Consider the following 15,348-nt stretch of genomic DNA (forward strand, 5'->3'; position numbering starts at 1 on the left):
AACATTTTTTAATGTTTAAATTTTTGTAGGTGTTTGGAAGCTGTGGTGAAATTTACATTTTTGGATGTTTACATTTTTATTAATATTGAGCAGCTTCATCATTACTGTTATTTTTCAAATATTAAATTTCGGTTAAAACAATAATGGTCTTGACGTTGCTGAGATGGAGTTCAAAATTTATATACATATATTGTGACTGAAACTAAAATTAATTTTTATTTTGAATGAAATTATGACGTAAGGAAGTCAATAATATATTTAATTACGTAGTAATTAAAATATATACAGTCATAACAGTAAAGTTTTTTGTCATTTTCATGTTCAATTCAAGCGTCACAGATATAATTTATTTAATTAGTCAAATTAAAGTTAATTACGTACCGTTGATTTAAGCGCTGCCCAATCCGAAGCGCTCTATATTTCAATGTTGACTGGATTATATACTATAACATGTTTTTGTTAAATCATACACGGTCTTACTATTGCTTTAGTAAACAGACAAAAAAACGACCAAGACAATCTATATAATGTATAATATACAAACTACAGCTGTTTCCAACCGCCGCTCCAACAAATGGCAAGCACCGCGGCACCTGAAATTCAACACCGGAACCTTTGCTTCCCGGGGCAGAGGATGAAGAGTGATGAGCATATCAGCTGCACCTGGTATAGGAATATTAGCTGTATACCTACTGCAGCTGCACCTGGTATAGACTGGTATAGGAATATTAGCTGTATACCTACTGCAGCTGCACCTGGTATATGAATATTAGCTGTATATTTACAGCAGATTCACCCGATATAGGAATATTAGCTGTAAGTTTATAGCAGCTGCACCTAGTATATAGGAGTGTTAAGTGTATACGTATTTACAGAAGTTGCACTTGATGTAGGAATAACAGCTGTATATTCATATATAATAGCTGCACTAGTTATGAGAATATGCATTAAAAATTTGCATTAAGTCAAACAAATTAACTCATTCATTGGATAGTTTAAGGAATAACAATGGCCTATAACTTTTTAGCTTATATAATTATAATGCGCGTGAGTGAATCTGAGTTTGGAGTTTGAGTACAGCCAAACGCGTCCCCTTGTTTTAAAAAAATAGAAATCATTTATATTATACGTCTTAAAATGAGATCTAAAACTAGGTTGAGAACAGAATGGAATATCCGTAAACGAAATTACATTTTTTATTCATATATTAAGAAAAGATGAGTTTCATATAGTAGTTAATGAAATATTTGTCTTCGAATTTTCTGATTTACAGATAGTAGTTTATTTTTTGTAGTTTATTTTTTAACTAATGATGTTCGAACGAGGCTATTACTGAGCGATAGTGTGATAATATTTCTCTGTGGTTGCACAAGCTCAAATATAGACTGCGTCATCAATTATATTTAAAACAATAATTAGCTAATCATTCCTGCGGTTGAATTAGATGGTTTAGAACGAACTCTCGACAATTTATTTCGCGTTCACTCAATTATGATTACTTCAATTAGGGAAAAACTCAATATGAACAAGTCGGATAAAACCAATCGTTTATTAATGAGATGGAAAGAGATAAAAATTTACATATACTCGAATAGAGACAAAAACAACGGCAATATGCATAAGTCGGAATAGAATTATTATTAAAAATCAAAATTGGTGCCTGAAAAAAATACATGTTGATGACATTCTCCGATTAGACAAAAAAAAAACAGAGATCGTTATGAGATTTCACCATTAATTCAAACATCGCATGAAAAAATTATCAAATAGACTATTTTTTCAGATGATATTAAAGAAATGGTTCAAATTACTCCTTTTTATCACAAAATTGCATCGCAATTATGATCTATCGATTTCAAAGGACGCAAATTAACAGTAATTAAAATGTTAATTAGGCCAATACTGACTACGAGAAATTAGCCTAATCACAGCCAATCATTTGTTCTTGCACTAAATATAATTAATCATTATTGAATTAAGAGATGTCGAACATCATCCAATGGATGGCCACCGATAATCCATCTATGGCCTTCAACAGTTGATTCTTAAAATTAATCATGTACAAAAATAATAGAAATTTTATTACTCAAAACAGATCGAATGATTCTTTTGAAAGGAATTATGCCTCGAGACGTGACGGAAGAAAAAAGAAAAAGCTAGTAGAAGCAACTACAGTTGGGAATTATTTGGAAAATAGCTGTATATCTTCGAGCCTTAATTCTATTCATCCTTACAATACAAATTTATAAAACACAACTAAGCGAAATTAAAATTAAACCCTACACATAAGCATTACACGTTTTCCCCAACCAAAAAGGCTGTATAAAAATACATACGAAAAAAATAACATTTAAAAAAAGGAAAAACAGGAGAATGAAAAATTCTCTTAGTGCATCTCATTCGTAACATTCGTACCCGTATTCGTATTCTCATTCTCATTCGTACCCGTATTCGTTAAACTCCGTTACCTGCGAATCGTCACCGAAATGAACTACAAATACAAATGGAATAAAAAAATGAATTTTTTAACGTGAAAAAATCAAAATGAGAGCTATTGGATCGATACTGGTCATTCTGATATGCAAGTATTTCTGATCTAATTAAAATTCATAAATTTATTTTTTGACGTGGAATAGAATTTTTGCGAGATGTATACAACGACAGATAACATTTCGCAGGAAATGTTGAATCCAAAACTCTTCACAAATGGTAATATCAAAACATACTTGGAAGGAATGCTGCGTGTCGCCGAACCCATGACTACGCCAATATCGTACTGAACTCATATTACTAGCAATAAAGTTAACTTAAATACTATTTTAAAGCTCTCTACCATATGATTCTGAAGAGAATCAAGCATATTATTCCAAACAACTGAAATCGTACCAACATTCGACAGGACTCAGCAGGTTATCATCAATTCATGACGAGACAAATTGATTTTTTTATCATAAAGTTAATCGAAATTACCTCTCATTTTCACAGAATTTTAATATAAACACGAAAAGTTCATGACTGATGGAAGGATGGAAGTTCGATTTCAGTACGTTGAAATAACAATGTCCGGACGTTGGCCGAAGTGCAGTTTGAAATGTTTCCAGTATGTACTTAATATATAATTAACTTGTATTACATCTTTGGTTTTCTAGACATTCTATTATCGAAATTAAGCGACTATGATCAAGACGTCTCCTACGAGTTTTATTAGGAAAATCTTAGAATTTAATGAAATTTAGATACAAAAAGTAAACATTACTCTAATTCTGGCAGAAAATTTAATCCAATTTTAACGATTTATGGTCAAAAATTACATTTTTCTCGGAAGAAAAATTATTCCTTCCATGTAGAATTCTCAGCAATTTTCTTCGAATTATGTAGAAATTTTGCATCATTTTGGCTCCCTGGAATTTCTTCGCACTTGTCGCCAGCCGCTGCATTTTTCTACACCCACGGTGCCTGCAGAAAAAGAAAGCAAAGTTTCTACAAAAATCCTGAACATAATGTGTTACATTTAACTACTTTATATATGTTATATAATTACGCAATTTATGAAGCAGAATTCAAGACACATGTAGCAGAATTAAAAAAAAAATAAAATTCATGAATGAAATAGCATGCAATATGTACCCATAAAATATTAAAGTTTTAATAAATTTAAACACCAGACATAGATTGCTTGCGTTTCATTCTTAGCACGATTGTTCGTAATTTATGATTCACTCCGAGTGACGCACGTCATCATTTCCAGTATATATAATTAAGATTAGGGAAGCTTTTCATCCAATAATATATCCTAATGGAGCTACATATTTCCTATATGGTTGTTTAATCAGTAGTGAACTGAACATACTTCCTTTTAAATTTCACTAACTATTGTAGTCAAAAATTCGAATGCTAGCATCACCTTGATAAATGAAAATCAAACGAACGATAAACTATGAAATCTTAGCCGTCGCAGACAGATTCCTCGACGGATAACTAATTGTTATCACAGCAAATCGAAAGAAGACGAAGGATAACTGAGAAGGAGGGAAGAGAGTGAGGCACGAGAGTAACGTGCATCAAAGAAGTTGATCATATCTCCTTTGTGCAACGTAACTCGCAACTCTCACGTCTCCTCAATTTATTAACAAAGAAGCGCGAGCAATAACTGAGCAAAGATTTCGTTCCCTCGATTAACCGGAGCAATTTTTTTCTAGCCATATCCTCAGTGCAGAGGAAGGTTCCTAGTTAAATATCACCGCCGCGGTATCGGCGGCCAAGTTTTGGATGATGATACGCTGGACCAGATTTGAAGTTAGATCGCTGCTGCGGTTATTTCTCGTGTACTTTGAACAAAGGAACGCGTCTGTAGCGCATGAGTTACTTTGGTCGCTGGCGTCTCAGGGGTGGTCCTTGAGTTTCGGTGTTACAGTTTTGGTTGAATTGCGACGAACAAAAATCATGAATGACTTGCAAGAAAGTAACTTAACTCATACGTTTTGTGTTTCTCTAATAATGTAAGTCCAATTAAATAGAAGAACAGCTCCCTTAAATATTATATGCTTTTATATGCTGCTAAATTGTAATGGATGATGGTTATAAAATATCTGTATTTCAGAACGAAGTCGAATTCAACTGAAAATGCTAATAGTGTCTCAATAATTAATTCATATTTTGATAAGAAATGTAGCAGACACTTAATAATTTATTGGTATTGATAATATGCAAGATAGTCAAGAATGAGCGATTCTTAGCAGCTTGTAGAAAAGGGATTAACTATGTAAAATAATGTATAAATCATAACAGATCGATGATAAGTACTCCTAACAATATATCCTATATCTTATATTACTTGCGGAGCAAATCAACCTTTAGAAGTTACAAAGTTCAATAACGTTTGACTTCATAAAAAATTATAGCATTAGCAATTCACTGAGTTATTTAATACAAATTATTCGTCGATCGATTTGCGCTTGGACAAAAACTGTATATAATCATTAAAAAGTTAGGAAATTGCAACGAGGTTTAATTATAATATAATTAGATCCATCGCTGGAATGAATACAAATATAGTAGAGAAAATGAGCGAAAATTAAAAACCTAAGGCAAAAAATGTATTTTTTGCAGCTGCTAAATAATTGTAAACTCTTAGAGATATGAGATCAGCTTGAATGTTGCTTCTATATTGTAGATTTTTTCTAAATAAAGGATAAATCAAACAATAAATAAAAGAGAGGTACAAATATTGTAAGAAAAGTCAAAATTCTGAGAAAATTTTCAACGTAAAATCGAAGTATTCATTCAACGAAAGAAAAATAAACGATTTGAAATTCAAAAATTTTGACTTGAGAAAACATTCTATCGAAGAGCCACGGAATAAAATGCTCAGGCAGACAAAAATACCTATATTGGCCCCTAATATTAACCTAGCCTCACCTAGGTTGGTAGCACCACGTGCTAGATGTAGAGTGCTGCACAGCAGTGCACAGCGTACACACCTCTCCTCTGCGCTGCCGGCACGACACTGGTTCTTTTGGGGTGCCGCCCCCTCGTGGTTGTTTGCAATCTATTTTCCTGAGCTTAGTGAAGTCACTTTCTGAAAATAATTCTTGCAGCCGACCATGACAATAGGCTTCTTTCGAGAAGTTTTTACAGAATTTATTGGAATTGTCGATCGTTAGTTTAACCACGCCTTACCCTTTATTCCTCACACTTAATAATATATTCCGTTGTAAATTTAGCATTTACTGATTTATGTTATTTATATATTTTATTTCGAACTAATTGTATTTCTTACTATCTTAAATTTAAAGAAATACTACATTTTGCTACATTATTTCTATATGTTCTATTTTTCTCTATTTCTAAAAGTTTTTTCATAGTAAATTATTTAACGGGAAATAATATAACTATTTTTCATTACCATTTAAAAAGAAATATATGTATCATATCACACGAAAAAAGGTTATTAAAATTGATCAGATTATCATCTATGGCCAAACAGTGACAGGAGATCGAGTGCCATCACAACCATGATTTGCAAATAAGGTCAGCCTGAGTCACGCTGCCAGGCATCTTGCCTGCCTTGTAAGGCGCGAAGCTCCCAATATGGCCTCTTGGGCTCAGCTGCTGCAGCCATATACGCCGCACGCACGGCCTCTTGGGCTCAGCTGCTGCAGCCATATACGCCGCACGCATGGCCTCTTGGGCTCAGCTGCTGCAGCCATATGCGCCGCACGCACGGCCTCCTGGGCTCAGCTGCTGCAGCCATATACGCCGCACGCACGGCCTCATGGGCTCAGCTGCTGCAGCCATATACGCCGCACACACGGCCTCTTGGGCTCAGCTGCTGCAGCCATATACGCTGCACGCACGGCCTCCTGGGCTCAGCTGCTGCAGCCATATACGCCGCACGCCATATACCGCCTGCTTCACAAAATATGCCGCCTGGGCTTCGCCTCCTGCAACACAATGCTTCTTCACTGAAGTGACAATTCAGATTCGGAAAAAATAATTAAGTATAGAAACACAAGAAGCAATTGGCATTTATGCATATTAATCTGTCATCGCAATAATTTCTAATCAGTGCAAATGCATTACTGCTCAATTTCCTTCAATCAGTAAGACAAATATATCTCGGGTTGATGTCAATTTTAGGAATACGTTTACATTGGTTTAAACCTAAATACTCGTTCATGATCGCAAATTTAAAGGTAAAAAAATCGAAAATGAACCTTACTATCATTCATAAATTTTAAGTATCATGTCAAAGAATTTGTGAGAAACTTTCCAACAAAGCCGAACTAACCCCGACGCGCGTTCCAGAGCGGCTTTTCCACCGTGAGCCGAAAGTCTGAATTCATTAGAACGTCACCTCACTTTAGCTCACGGCTTTCTGAAAGTTTAAGCCGTTACTGGCATACATTCGTCTCTGGCTCATGAATATCATAACCATGGGTCGTAACTCAGGATTTCAATAGGCTGGCATAGGCCTTTCGAAGACGCTTAGCTCGGCATACCCTTTCTTAGCAAGCATTCTGCGACTCCACCCTCAATGGGACACTGGCTTGCTACGCTACTGCCTTTTAAATTCATGCCGACGAACCTTCAGTGTTATTTGCGCTGGTGTATTTTTAACGAATTGTGCCGGTGTATTTTTAACGAATACGACTATTACTCGTAACGTTATCTTTAGGGATTTTGCTAAGTAAAATTTAAAACTTTCATTTCGAAGCATTATGTTATTTCATGTTCAATATGATGAAGAGATACTACGCCAGAATTATTGGGTATATACCAGGCTAAAGTGATAGACTTTATTCCCTCACATGCGCATGAAATATAATTTAAATAAAGAAATTGGAAAAAAATGTGGTAGCTAGAAATCTTATAAAGTTGCTTCTTCCCATGAGGTCATGACAATTTTTTTAATATTCAGTTTTAATTAATAGTGATTCCACTCTACCGTCTTCTGGTTTTACTCTACCGTCTACCGCAGTTCGACGCTCTACTGTCTACCACCACCCGGTGTTTCATCATCTACCAGCCTTATGCAACTTTAAATAGGGAACGACAACAATCATTTGAAGCGTGCAAGAATATAGCGCTAAAACTAATTTTGAACTAAGGGGAATAATTGCGGCACTTTGATTGCACTTTTAACAAGGTTCTAATGAAGAAAAATGTATTGTGGTTTTGGATATTGATGACTTTACTGAAGGACAGATGTATAAACGTTATTATATAGAGCTAAACCTAACTCAGGCACTCTTAGCTACGGCTAACTTACCGAATAATTGAGAGAAGTTTTAATTGTGCGACTTTAATGAGCTCATCGCAACGTGATGTGATATTGCAAGAAGCACTTGCATTGCTTCAACTATAAAAGCAGACCAAACAAAGAGACGAGTCTGAAATTGTCTGTCATGACCACTGGAAAAACATTTTCACACAATATTGCGCATGTAAAGACGCATACAGCAATGACACGTGTAAAAATCACATATGTACTATCTACAGTGGGGGAAATAAATATTCGTACACTTGAAAAATCGTATTTTAATGTATGTAAGTACACAAACTTAACAGGAAGTGATTTAAATTATGTATAGAGACAATTTTTGAATACAATGCGCCTCTATACATAATATAAATCACTTCTCCTGTTCAGTTTGTGTACTTACATTCATTAAAATACGATTTTTCAAGTGTACGAATATTTATTTCCCCCCACTGTATAAACACCCTGACTTGAATGCTTAGAATATATTGGATTCAGTACCTGTAAATTGCCTCTGTAAAAGCTTATTGTCTGGCGCTCCATAACTTTTATCTGCTGTTCAATAGTTTCAAAGATATATACAATTGACTGAAAATTTTAATAATATAGAAATTATATAGAAATTATTAGACACTAATGCGGCAAAATTTTTATTTGCGATCAAGGCTTTGAAAGTTATCGTTGGCTATGAATTTTTTTGTGCTAGTTGCCCAGAGCGCCGCTGTCAGAGTAGCGCTCAGCCTGAGCGCCTTGTACGGACAGCGCTCGAGCTGTGAAGGCGGCCGAGCCTGTATACATAGTCCACCCACTCTCTGCCTTATACAGACTCATACATCTTATACAGCTAGGCTTTAGTCATACATCTTATACACCTACACATTAGTCATACATCTAATACACCTACGCATAAGTCATACATCTTATACACCTACACATTCGTCTTACATCTTATACCCCTACGCATTAGTCATACATCTTATACGTGCACCTACAAATTAGTCATACATCTAATACATCTGCGCATAAGTTATACATCTTACATCTTATACAGCTACGCATAATTAGTCATACATCTTATACACATACGCAGTAGTCATACAACTTGTACAGCTACATATATGTCATACATCTCGTACAGCTACGCATTAGCCATGCATCTTATTCAGCTACGCATTAGTCATACATCTTATTCAGCTACGCATTAGTCATACATCTTATACAGCTACACATAAGTCATATATCTTATATACCTACGCATTAGTCACACAGCTTATACACCCACGTATGTCGATCGTACATCGTAAACATCTACCTGCAATGCATGTATCATACTCAGTCTTATTAGGTCAGACATCGTGTACACGGCCTTATTAAGTTATACATCTTATATAATCATACAATGTATACACCTACTCATAAGTCATATATCGAATACTCCTCCGTATACGGCATACTTCGTATGCACCTCCGCATGAGCATACAGCGTATACACTGCTATACAACCTATACCCATACGTATAAGTCATACAACATTATACACCCACGTATACGTCAAATATAGTATGCACCTTCGCATTAGGCATTAGGTCATACAGCGTATACACTGCCTTATAAAGTCATGCACCTTATACACCCACTTTGTCCTGGGTATAGTGGCAAATAAAGGATGAAAAGGATAATAATGATACTATATTAATAAATAAATGATAAATATTAGAGATAAAAATATAAGCGAACCTTGCGTTTCCTTAGCTCATGTGCTACTTACGTGGTACACAACAGTGTGGTGGATCACACAACAGTGTGGTGGATCACACAACAGTGTGGTGGATCACACAACAGTGTGGTGGATCACACAACAATAACAAATAAGAAATCATGCACTGTTGAAAAATCATATTTGTGCTGAATTACAATGACAAATTTCACGAATCCTATTGCTATCCCTAACACCGCATAGTCATACAACGTTTACACCTACCTATAAGACTTAACTCGTATATGCCGCCTTATTAAGTCATATATCGTATACACCTTCGTATAAGTCTTAAATTGTATACACTTCCTTAATTAATAAATCACACATCGTTTACATTTGTACACATACAAAAATCGTATATCGGGTATATCTTGATTTACGTTTCTTGGATTGTATTTGATATTAACTCAATATATACTGGGGATATATGCTGTACATTTTATATAAGTTTGATGTATGATTTCCTAAATGTTACGCCGATACGGTAAAAAATGCAAGTCTTGTAATAACTTGCAAACGCTTCAAGCATGCTTTTATTTACATTATTTATATATATTATTTTTCTACAAATATCGCTTGATACTAAGACCTTTCTTACAATGGAAAATTAGTTTGTGTTGTTCAAACATAAAGTTGAAGTGGGAAGATAATCATGAGTCTGTCTAAGGTAATGTTAATTGTACTATATATAGTAGGTTTCATCTCATGTATTGGGGCAAACCTTATGAATACAACAAAAAGAGTGCCGCCTTCCATAAAAAATAACTCTGAAATATCTGTGTTTACATCTTAATGAAAATAAAATATTAATGATGAGAAATATAACAGAATCTTGAGTTTTCCAAGTACACTATTTAAAAAATGAAACTTAGTACTCACTGCAGTGAGTGACAGAGAGCGCATTTTCTCGTCGAAGAAAACGTGAAGTCACGGACGGACAGACAGATGGACATGGCGTGCACAATAGTGTATTTTTTCCATAAATGAGAAAATGCTCTAAAAATGAAACTATCTCTGTAAGACGTCGATAACCTGGGCGTCCAGGGCGGTGCCGGTTTGCCATGTGCTGCAGTGCCTCCTTGTAGGGAATAAACGCGAGGTTTTTACCCTATCTTATTTTAGTTATTTTTTTCCTCAATATTTTTTATTAACGTGTGCCAAGCCATGGCTTTTAAAGCAGGCCACTTGGCCTGCTTTAAAAAGTTCCGGCCAGCCCTGCTGGAGGCAAGACCGGTTTTGCCAGACGATGTGCCGTACTGATATAGAAATTAGATAGAGCTTTGCCACGCAGGTTACAGCTAAAGATATGCTCTAAAGATACAGAAATTAGCTAGACTGATATGTATATTAGATAGAGCTTTGCCACGAAGGTTACAGCAAAAGATATGCTTTAAAGATACAGGAATTAGCTAGACCTGTCTCTTATACACATCTAGATGTGNGATACAGAAATTAGCTAGACTGATATGTATATTAGATAGAGCTTTGCCACGAAGGTTACAGCAAAAGATATGCTTTAAAGATACAGGAATTAGCTAGACTCATACCTATATTAGATAGAGTTTACCTCGCAGGCTAGAAAATTAAATTTACCTCCTGCGCAAGAGAATCTACCCGTCTGAAATTGAAATTAAAAAGAACTTGTCCAAGTTGGTTATTGCAAAAGATCTGCCGTTCTGATTCAGGAAAAATGAACGAACAGTTATCGTTCATTTATTTGGTCTTAATATCACGAAATTTATCGATAGCCTAGAGTTTGAGATACGTACTATTTTAGTACCCGAACTTGACACACGTATATGTTAACCTACGAAAAACTCACTTCTATGGACGGTGCTTCTGTGATATATTATATGCCAATTTTCAGTTAATGCTTAAGTATGTAAAATCTTTATTAACAAATATTTGGATCAAAAATTATCAATTGGAAATAAAAAATCTAGTGAAATAGAAATATATTAAAAAAAAATTAGATAGCACGGTGACTCAAAGGGAAGTATACGACAGTTTACAGTGCATCGCAAACCGCAACGTTCTCGTAAAAAAGCCAGGTGCGTAAACCTAGCGTGTATTTCCCCCCTGTTTATAATGGGCGACATTAGGCACTTAAGCCTCACCTCACCACACTAAAGTGCCACCCTAAAATGATGCGCTAAAACTGACGCCTTCTCACCGGAAGTCCCGGATCATCCTGACGTGGAACACGCGTCCTGCGCAGCGGCCGCTGCTGTGTCTGACCGTTGCAAATTATATGCTGCCGCCACGTAATATTCCTATTATTCCTATATTATTCGTATTATTCATTCATATTATTCATATTATTCGTATTCCACATAATATTCATAAAAAGCAAGTATACATGATACGTATGCACTCTATGATGTTGCTATGCGAAATGTTCGTGAATGTCGTACTGTTCGTAATTTCAATTAAAGAACAATAAACTACTGACGATTATTAATTGAAAAATTCCCTCCCCCGTGGACTATGTTCCAATGAAATTAAGCATTTAATGAGATATATTCATGGAAAAGATTGTCTTAACTTTCAATGTTTATTACTAAGCTTCATCGCTTGTTATTCCTCTAGTCAACATTATTTTATCCACTGATTGCACAAAATATTTTTTCATCGGTATCTCCTTCTGATCATACAATATAATAATAGTAAAAACTGGGTAGGACTTGTTATTTGTTTCGTATCAGCTGAGTTCATATTGTTGCAAGGCAGACGCAAGTAAATTCCTTTTCTCCAATTTGCAAGTAAAGACTTTCACAAATGTTTTCGATGTATCCTGCCTACATCTCGTTAGGACTTATTTCAATCACGGAAGCGAAGATATTCCATTGAAGAAAGGCATACATTGCTTTCATAGCAAAAATGTTCCGAAATAGTTCCTGAAGACCTTAATTACAGTGTTGTGAACCTGAAATGAGGAACTGATGTACTTTTGCAGTAGTACATGCATCGATTTAATGTGCAGTCCAGAATTTGTGACTGAAAATTGAATTGGAATTCAAAGAAGTTAAAGTCGCGAATCTCGTTCTCCGCGCATGTGAAGAATTCTAATAACGCTTGGTAATACAACTACGAATACGACACGAAAAGTTGGTGGTTCAGCTGTTGAGCGAATTGAAGACGAAAGATGTTCCCCTACAACGGATTGTATTGCCACGGCTTGGGTTACGGTCATGGAATGTACGGCCACGGTTTGGGTTACGGTCCTGGAATGTACAGCCATGGTTTGGATTACGGCCCTGGAATGTACGGCCACGCTTTGGGTTACGGTCATCGAATGTACGTCCATGGTTTGGGTTACGGCCCTGGAATGCACGGCCACGGTTCGAATTACGGTCCTGGAATGTACGGCCACGCTTTTGGTTACGGTCCTGGAATGTACGGCCATGGTTTGGGTTACGGCCCTAGAATGCACGGCCATGGTTTGGTTTACGGCCCCGAAATGTACGGCCTCGGTTTGGGTTGCGGCCCTGAGATGTACGGCCACGGTTTGGGTTACGACCCTGAAATGCACGGCCACGGTTTGGGTGACGGTCCCGGAATGTACGGCAACGGTTTGTGTTACGGTCCTGGAATTTACGGCCACGTTTTGGGTTACGGCCCTGGAATGTACGGCCACGGTTTGGATTACAACCCTGGAATGCACGGCTGCGGTTTGGGTTACGGCCCTGGGATGTACGACAACGGTTTAGGTTTCGGACATGGAATGTACGGCAACGGTTTGTGTTACGGTCCTGGAATGTACGGCCACGTTTTGGGTTACGGCTCTGGAATGTACGGCCACGGTTTGGATTACAACCCTGGAATGCACGGCTGCGGTTTGGGTTACGGCCCTGGAATGTACGACAACGGTTTAGGTTTCAGACAAGGAATGTACGGCTTGATGGGCCATGGCATGATGGGAGCGTACGGCTACGGTAGCCTCGGTCATCTGCCTTACTTAAGTTACTCGTTCGCCTATAATTCCTTCGGTCATCTTGGAGGTCGTTGCAGACGCAGTTTCGACCATCACGAGTGCAGGTTTGGCCCTCACGGGCGCAGTTTCAACCATCACGGGCGCAAGTGTGGTGCTCACGGGCGCAGTTTCGACCATCACGGGCGCAAGTGTGGTACTTACAGACGCAGTTTCGACCATCACGAGTGCAGGTTTGGCTCTCACTGGCGCAGTTTCGGCCATCACGAGTGCAGATTTGGCCCTCACGGCCGCAGTTTTGGCCATCACGAGTGCAGGTTTGGCCCTCACCGGCGCAGTTTCGGCCATCACGGGTGCAGGTTTTGCCCTCACGGGCGCAGTTTCGGCCATCACGAGTGCAGATTTGGCCCTCACGGGCGCAGTTTCGGCCATCACGAGTGCAGGCTTGGCCCTCACGGGCGCAGTTTCGACCATCACGGGTGCAGGTTTGGCCCTCACCGGCGCAGTTTCGACCAACATGAGTGCAGGTTTGGCCCTCGCCGGCACAGTTTCGACTATCACGGATGCAGGTTTGGCCCTCACGGGCGCAGTTTCGGCCATCACGAGTGCAAGTGTGGTACTTACAGACGCAGTTTCGACCATCACGAGTGCAGGTTTGGCCCTCACGGGCGCAGTTTCGGCCATCACGAGTGCAGGTTTGGCCCTCACGAGCCCAGTTTCGACCATCATGAGCGCAGTTTCGACCATAACGAGTTCAGGTTTGGCCCTCACCGGCGCAGTTTCGACCATAACGAGCGCAAGTGTGGTACTTACGGACGAAGTTTCGACCATAACAGGCGCAGGTTCAGCCCTCACCAGCGCAATTTCGACCATCCCGGGCGCAGGCAGTAGTCTCTCATCCATTGATAGTCTCAAGCATCCCTTCACAGTTCGACTAGTTGGCGAATCAGGAGAGAATAACGATGTGAATGAGAAGAGGAAGATTGTAAGGCTCGAGCAAGAAAATTTTTTTAAAAATTGAATCAAAAATGAATTTTAGTCGGTGAATCAGCTTGGCACCTTCAGTTCTCGGGAAATTTTTTCATCTCTTGCTGGATTGTCTGTTGATAATCACGATTGCGCTCTTTTTGCGAGGCATTATCCTGACGATCGTTTGAAATTCGTGCGAAGTGAAATCGAAAATTTTTGTGTTTTCAACCAATCATGTTTTATACTTGGAAGCCACAAAGGTGTCATATTTTATTTCTAGATATCTTAAGAATTGGTTTCACATGCCATCATTTACATTGAATAAATTATTGAACTTTGCTCGAGTGCACGATATTATTGTATTTTCATGGAGTTAATTTTCATCACGAATAAACTTGTTAGATTGTGAAGAATGTTTATCTTGTGCCCTTTTATTCACTATACAGGCACTGAACTTTCATTTGCATTTTTTTCAAATATTGTATTGCTTTCTTATACTTTTAATGTTTTAAATAAACGTATTTCGTGACGTGTACATCTTTAACTTCATGACGGGTGGGAAGAGCCGTTGTTAATGCCCATATTAAAGTGCCAATTGCACAGGTAATGGTTACTGATAGTTAATGGAGCGTCACATGGTGGGTAATTGCATGGTAATGATGATGCATGAGGTGTAGCACCATCCATCACCATCATGGCTTCGTTCATGTGTGAAGTAAAATGTTGCAGAATATACATTGGCCAGTGCGGTAGAATTGGATGATTTATTAAGAGCTTTAAGGTGTATACATCATGTGTCCTAAATGCGTCAGTGTTGCTATAGTGACCATATGATCATTTCGTTATCATGTGGAACTTGGAATGAAATATTGCGTAGAATGATTTATTAAGAGGCTTATGCAGACAGTTATTTATGCCGTTGTTAGA

The 15,348-nt window shown here is 37.7% G+C and overlaps 1 long non-coding RNA gene across 1 annotated transcript; it reads right to left on the reverse strand.

The window, feature by feature from the left end:
- Positions 1-1,535: 1,535 nt before the first annotated feature.
- LOC108665410 lies at positions 1,536-5,495 on the reverse strand. Its single transcript, XR_001930442.2, has 2 exons — positions 5,419-5,495; positions 1,536-3,456 (listed from the first exon to the last, which is right to left on the reverse strand). It is a non-coding gene; the product is annotated as an uncharacterized LOC108665410 (long non-coding RNA).
- Positions 5,496-15,348: the final 9,853 nt, after the last annotated feature.

This window comes from Hyalella azteca, unplaced genomic scaffold, assembly GCF_000764305.2.
Source record: "Hyalella azteca isolate HAZT.00-mixed unplaced genomic scaffold, Hazt_2.0.2 contig15535, whole genome shotgun sequence".
NCBI lineage: Eukaryota > Metazoa > Arthropoda > Malacostraca > Amphipoda > Hyalellidae > Hyalella > Hyalella azteca.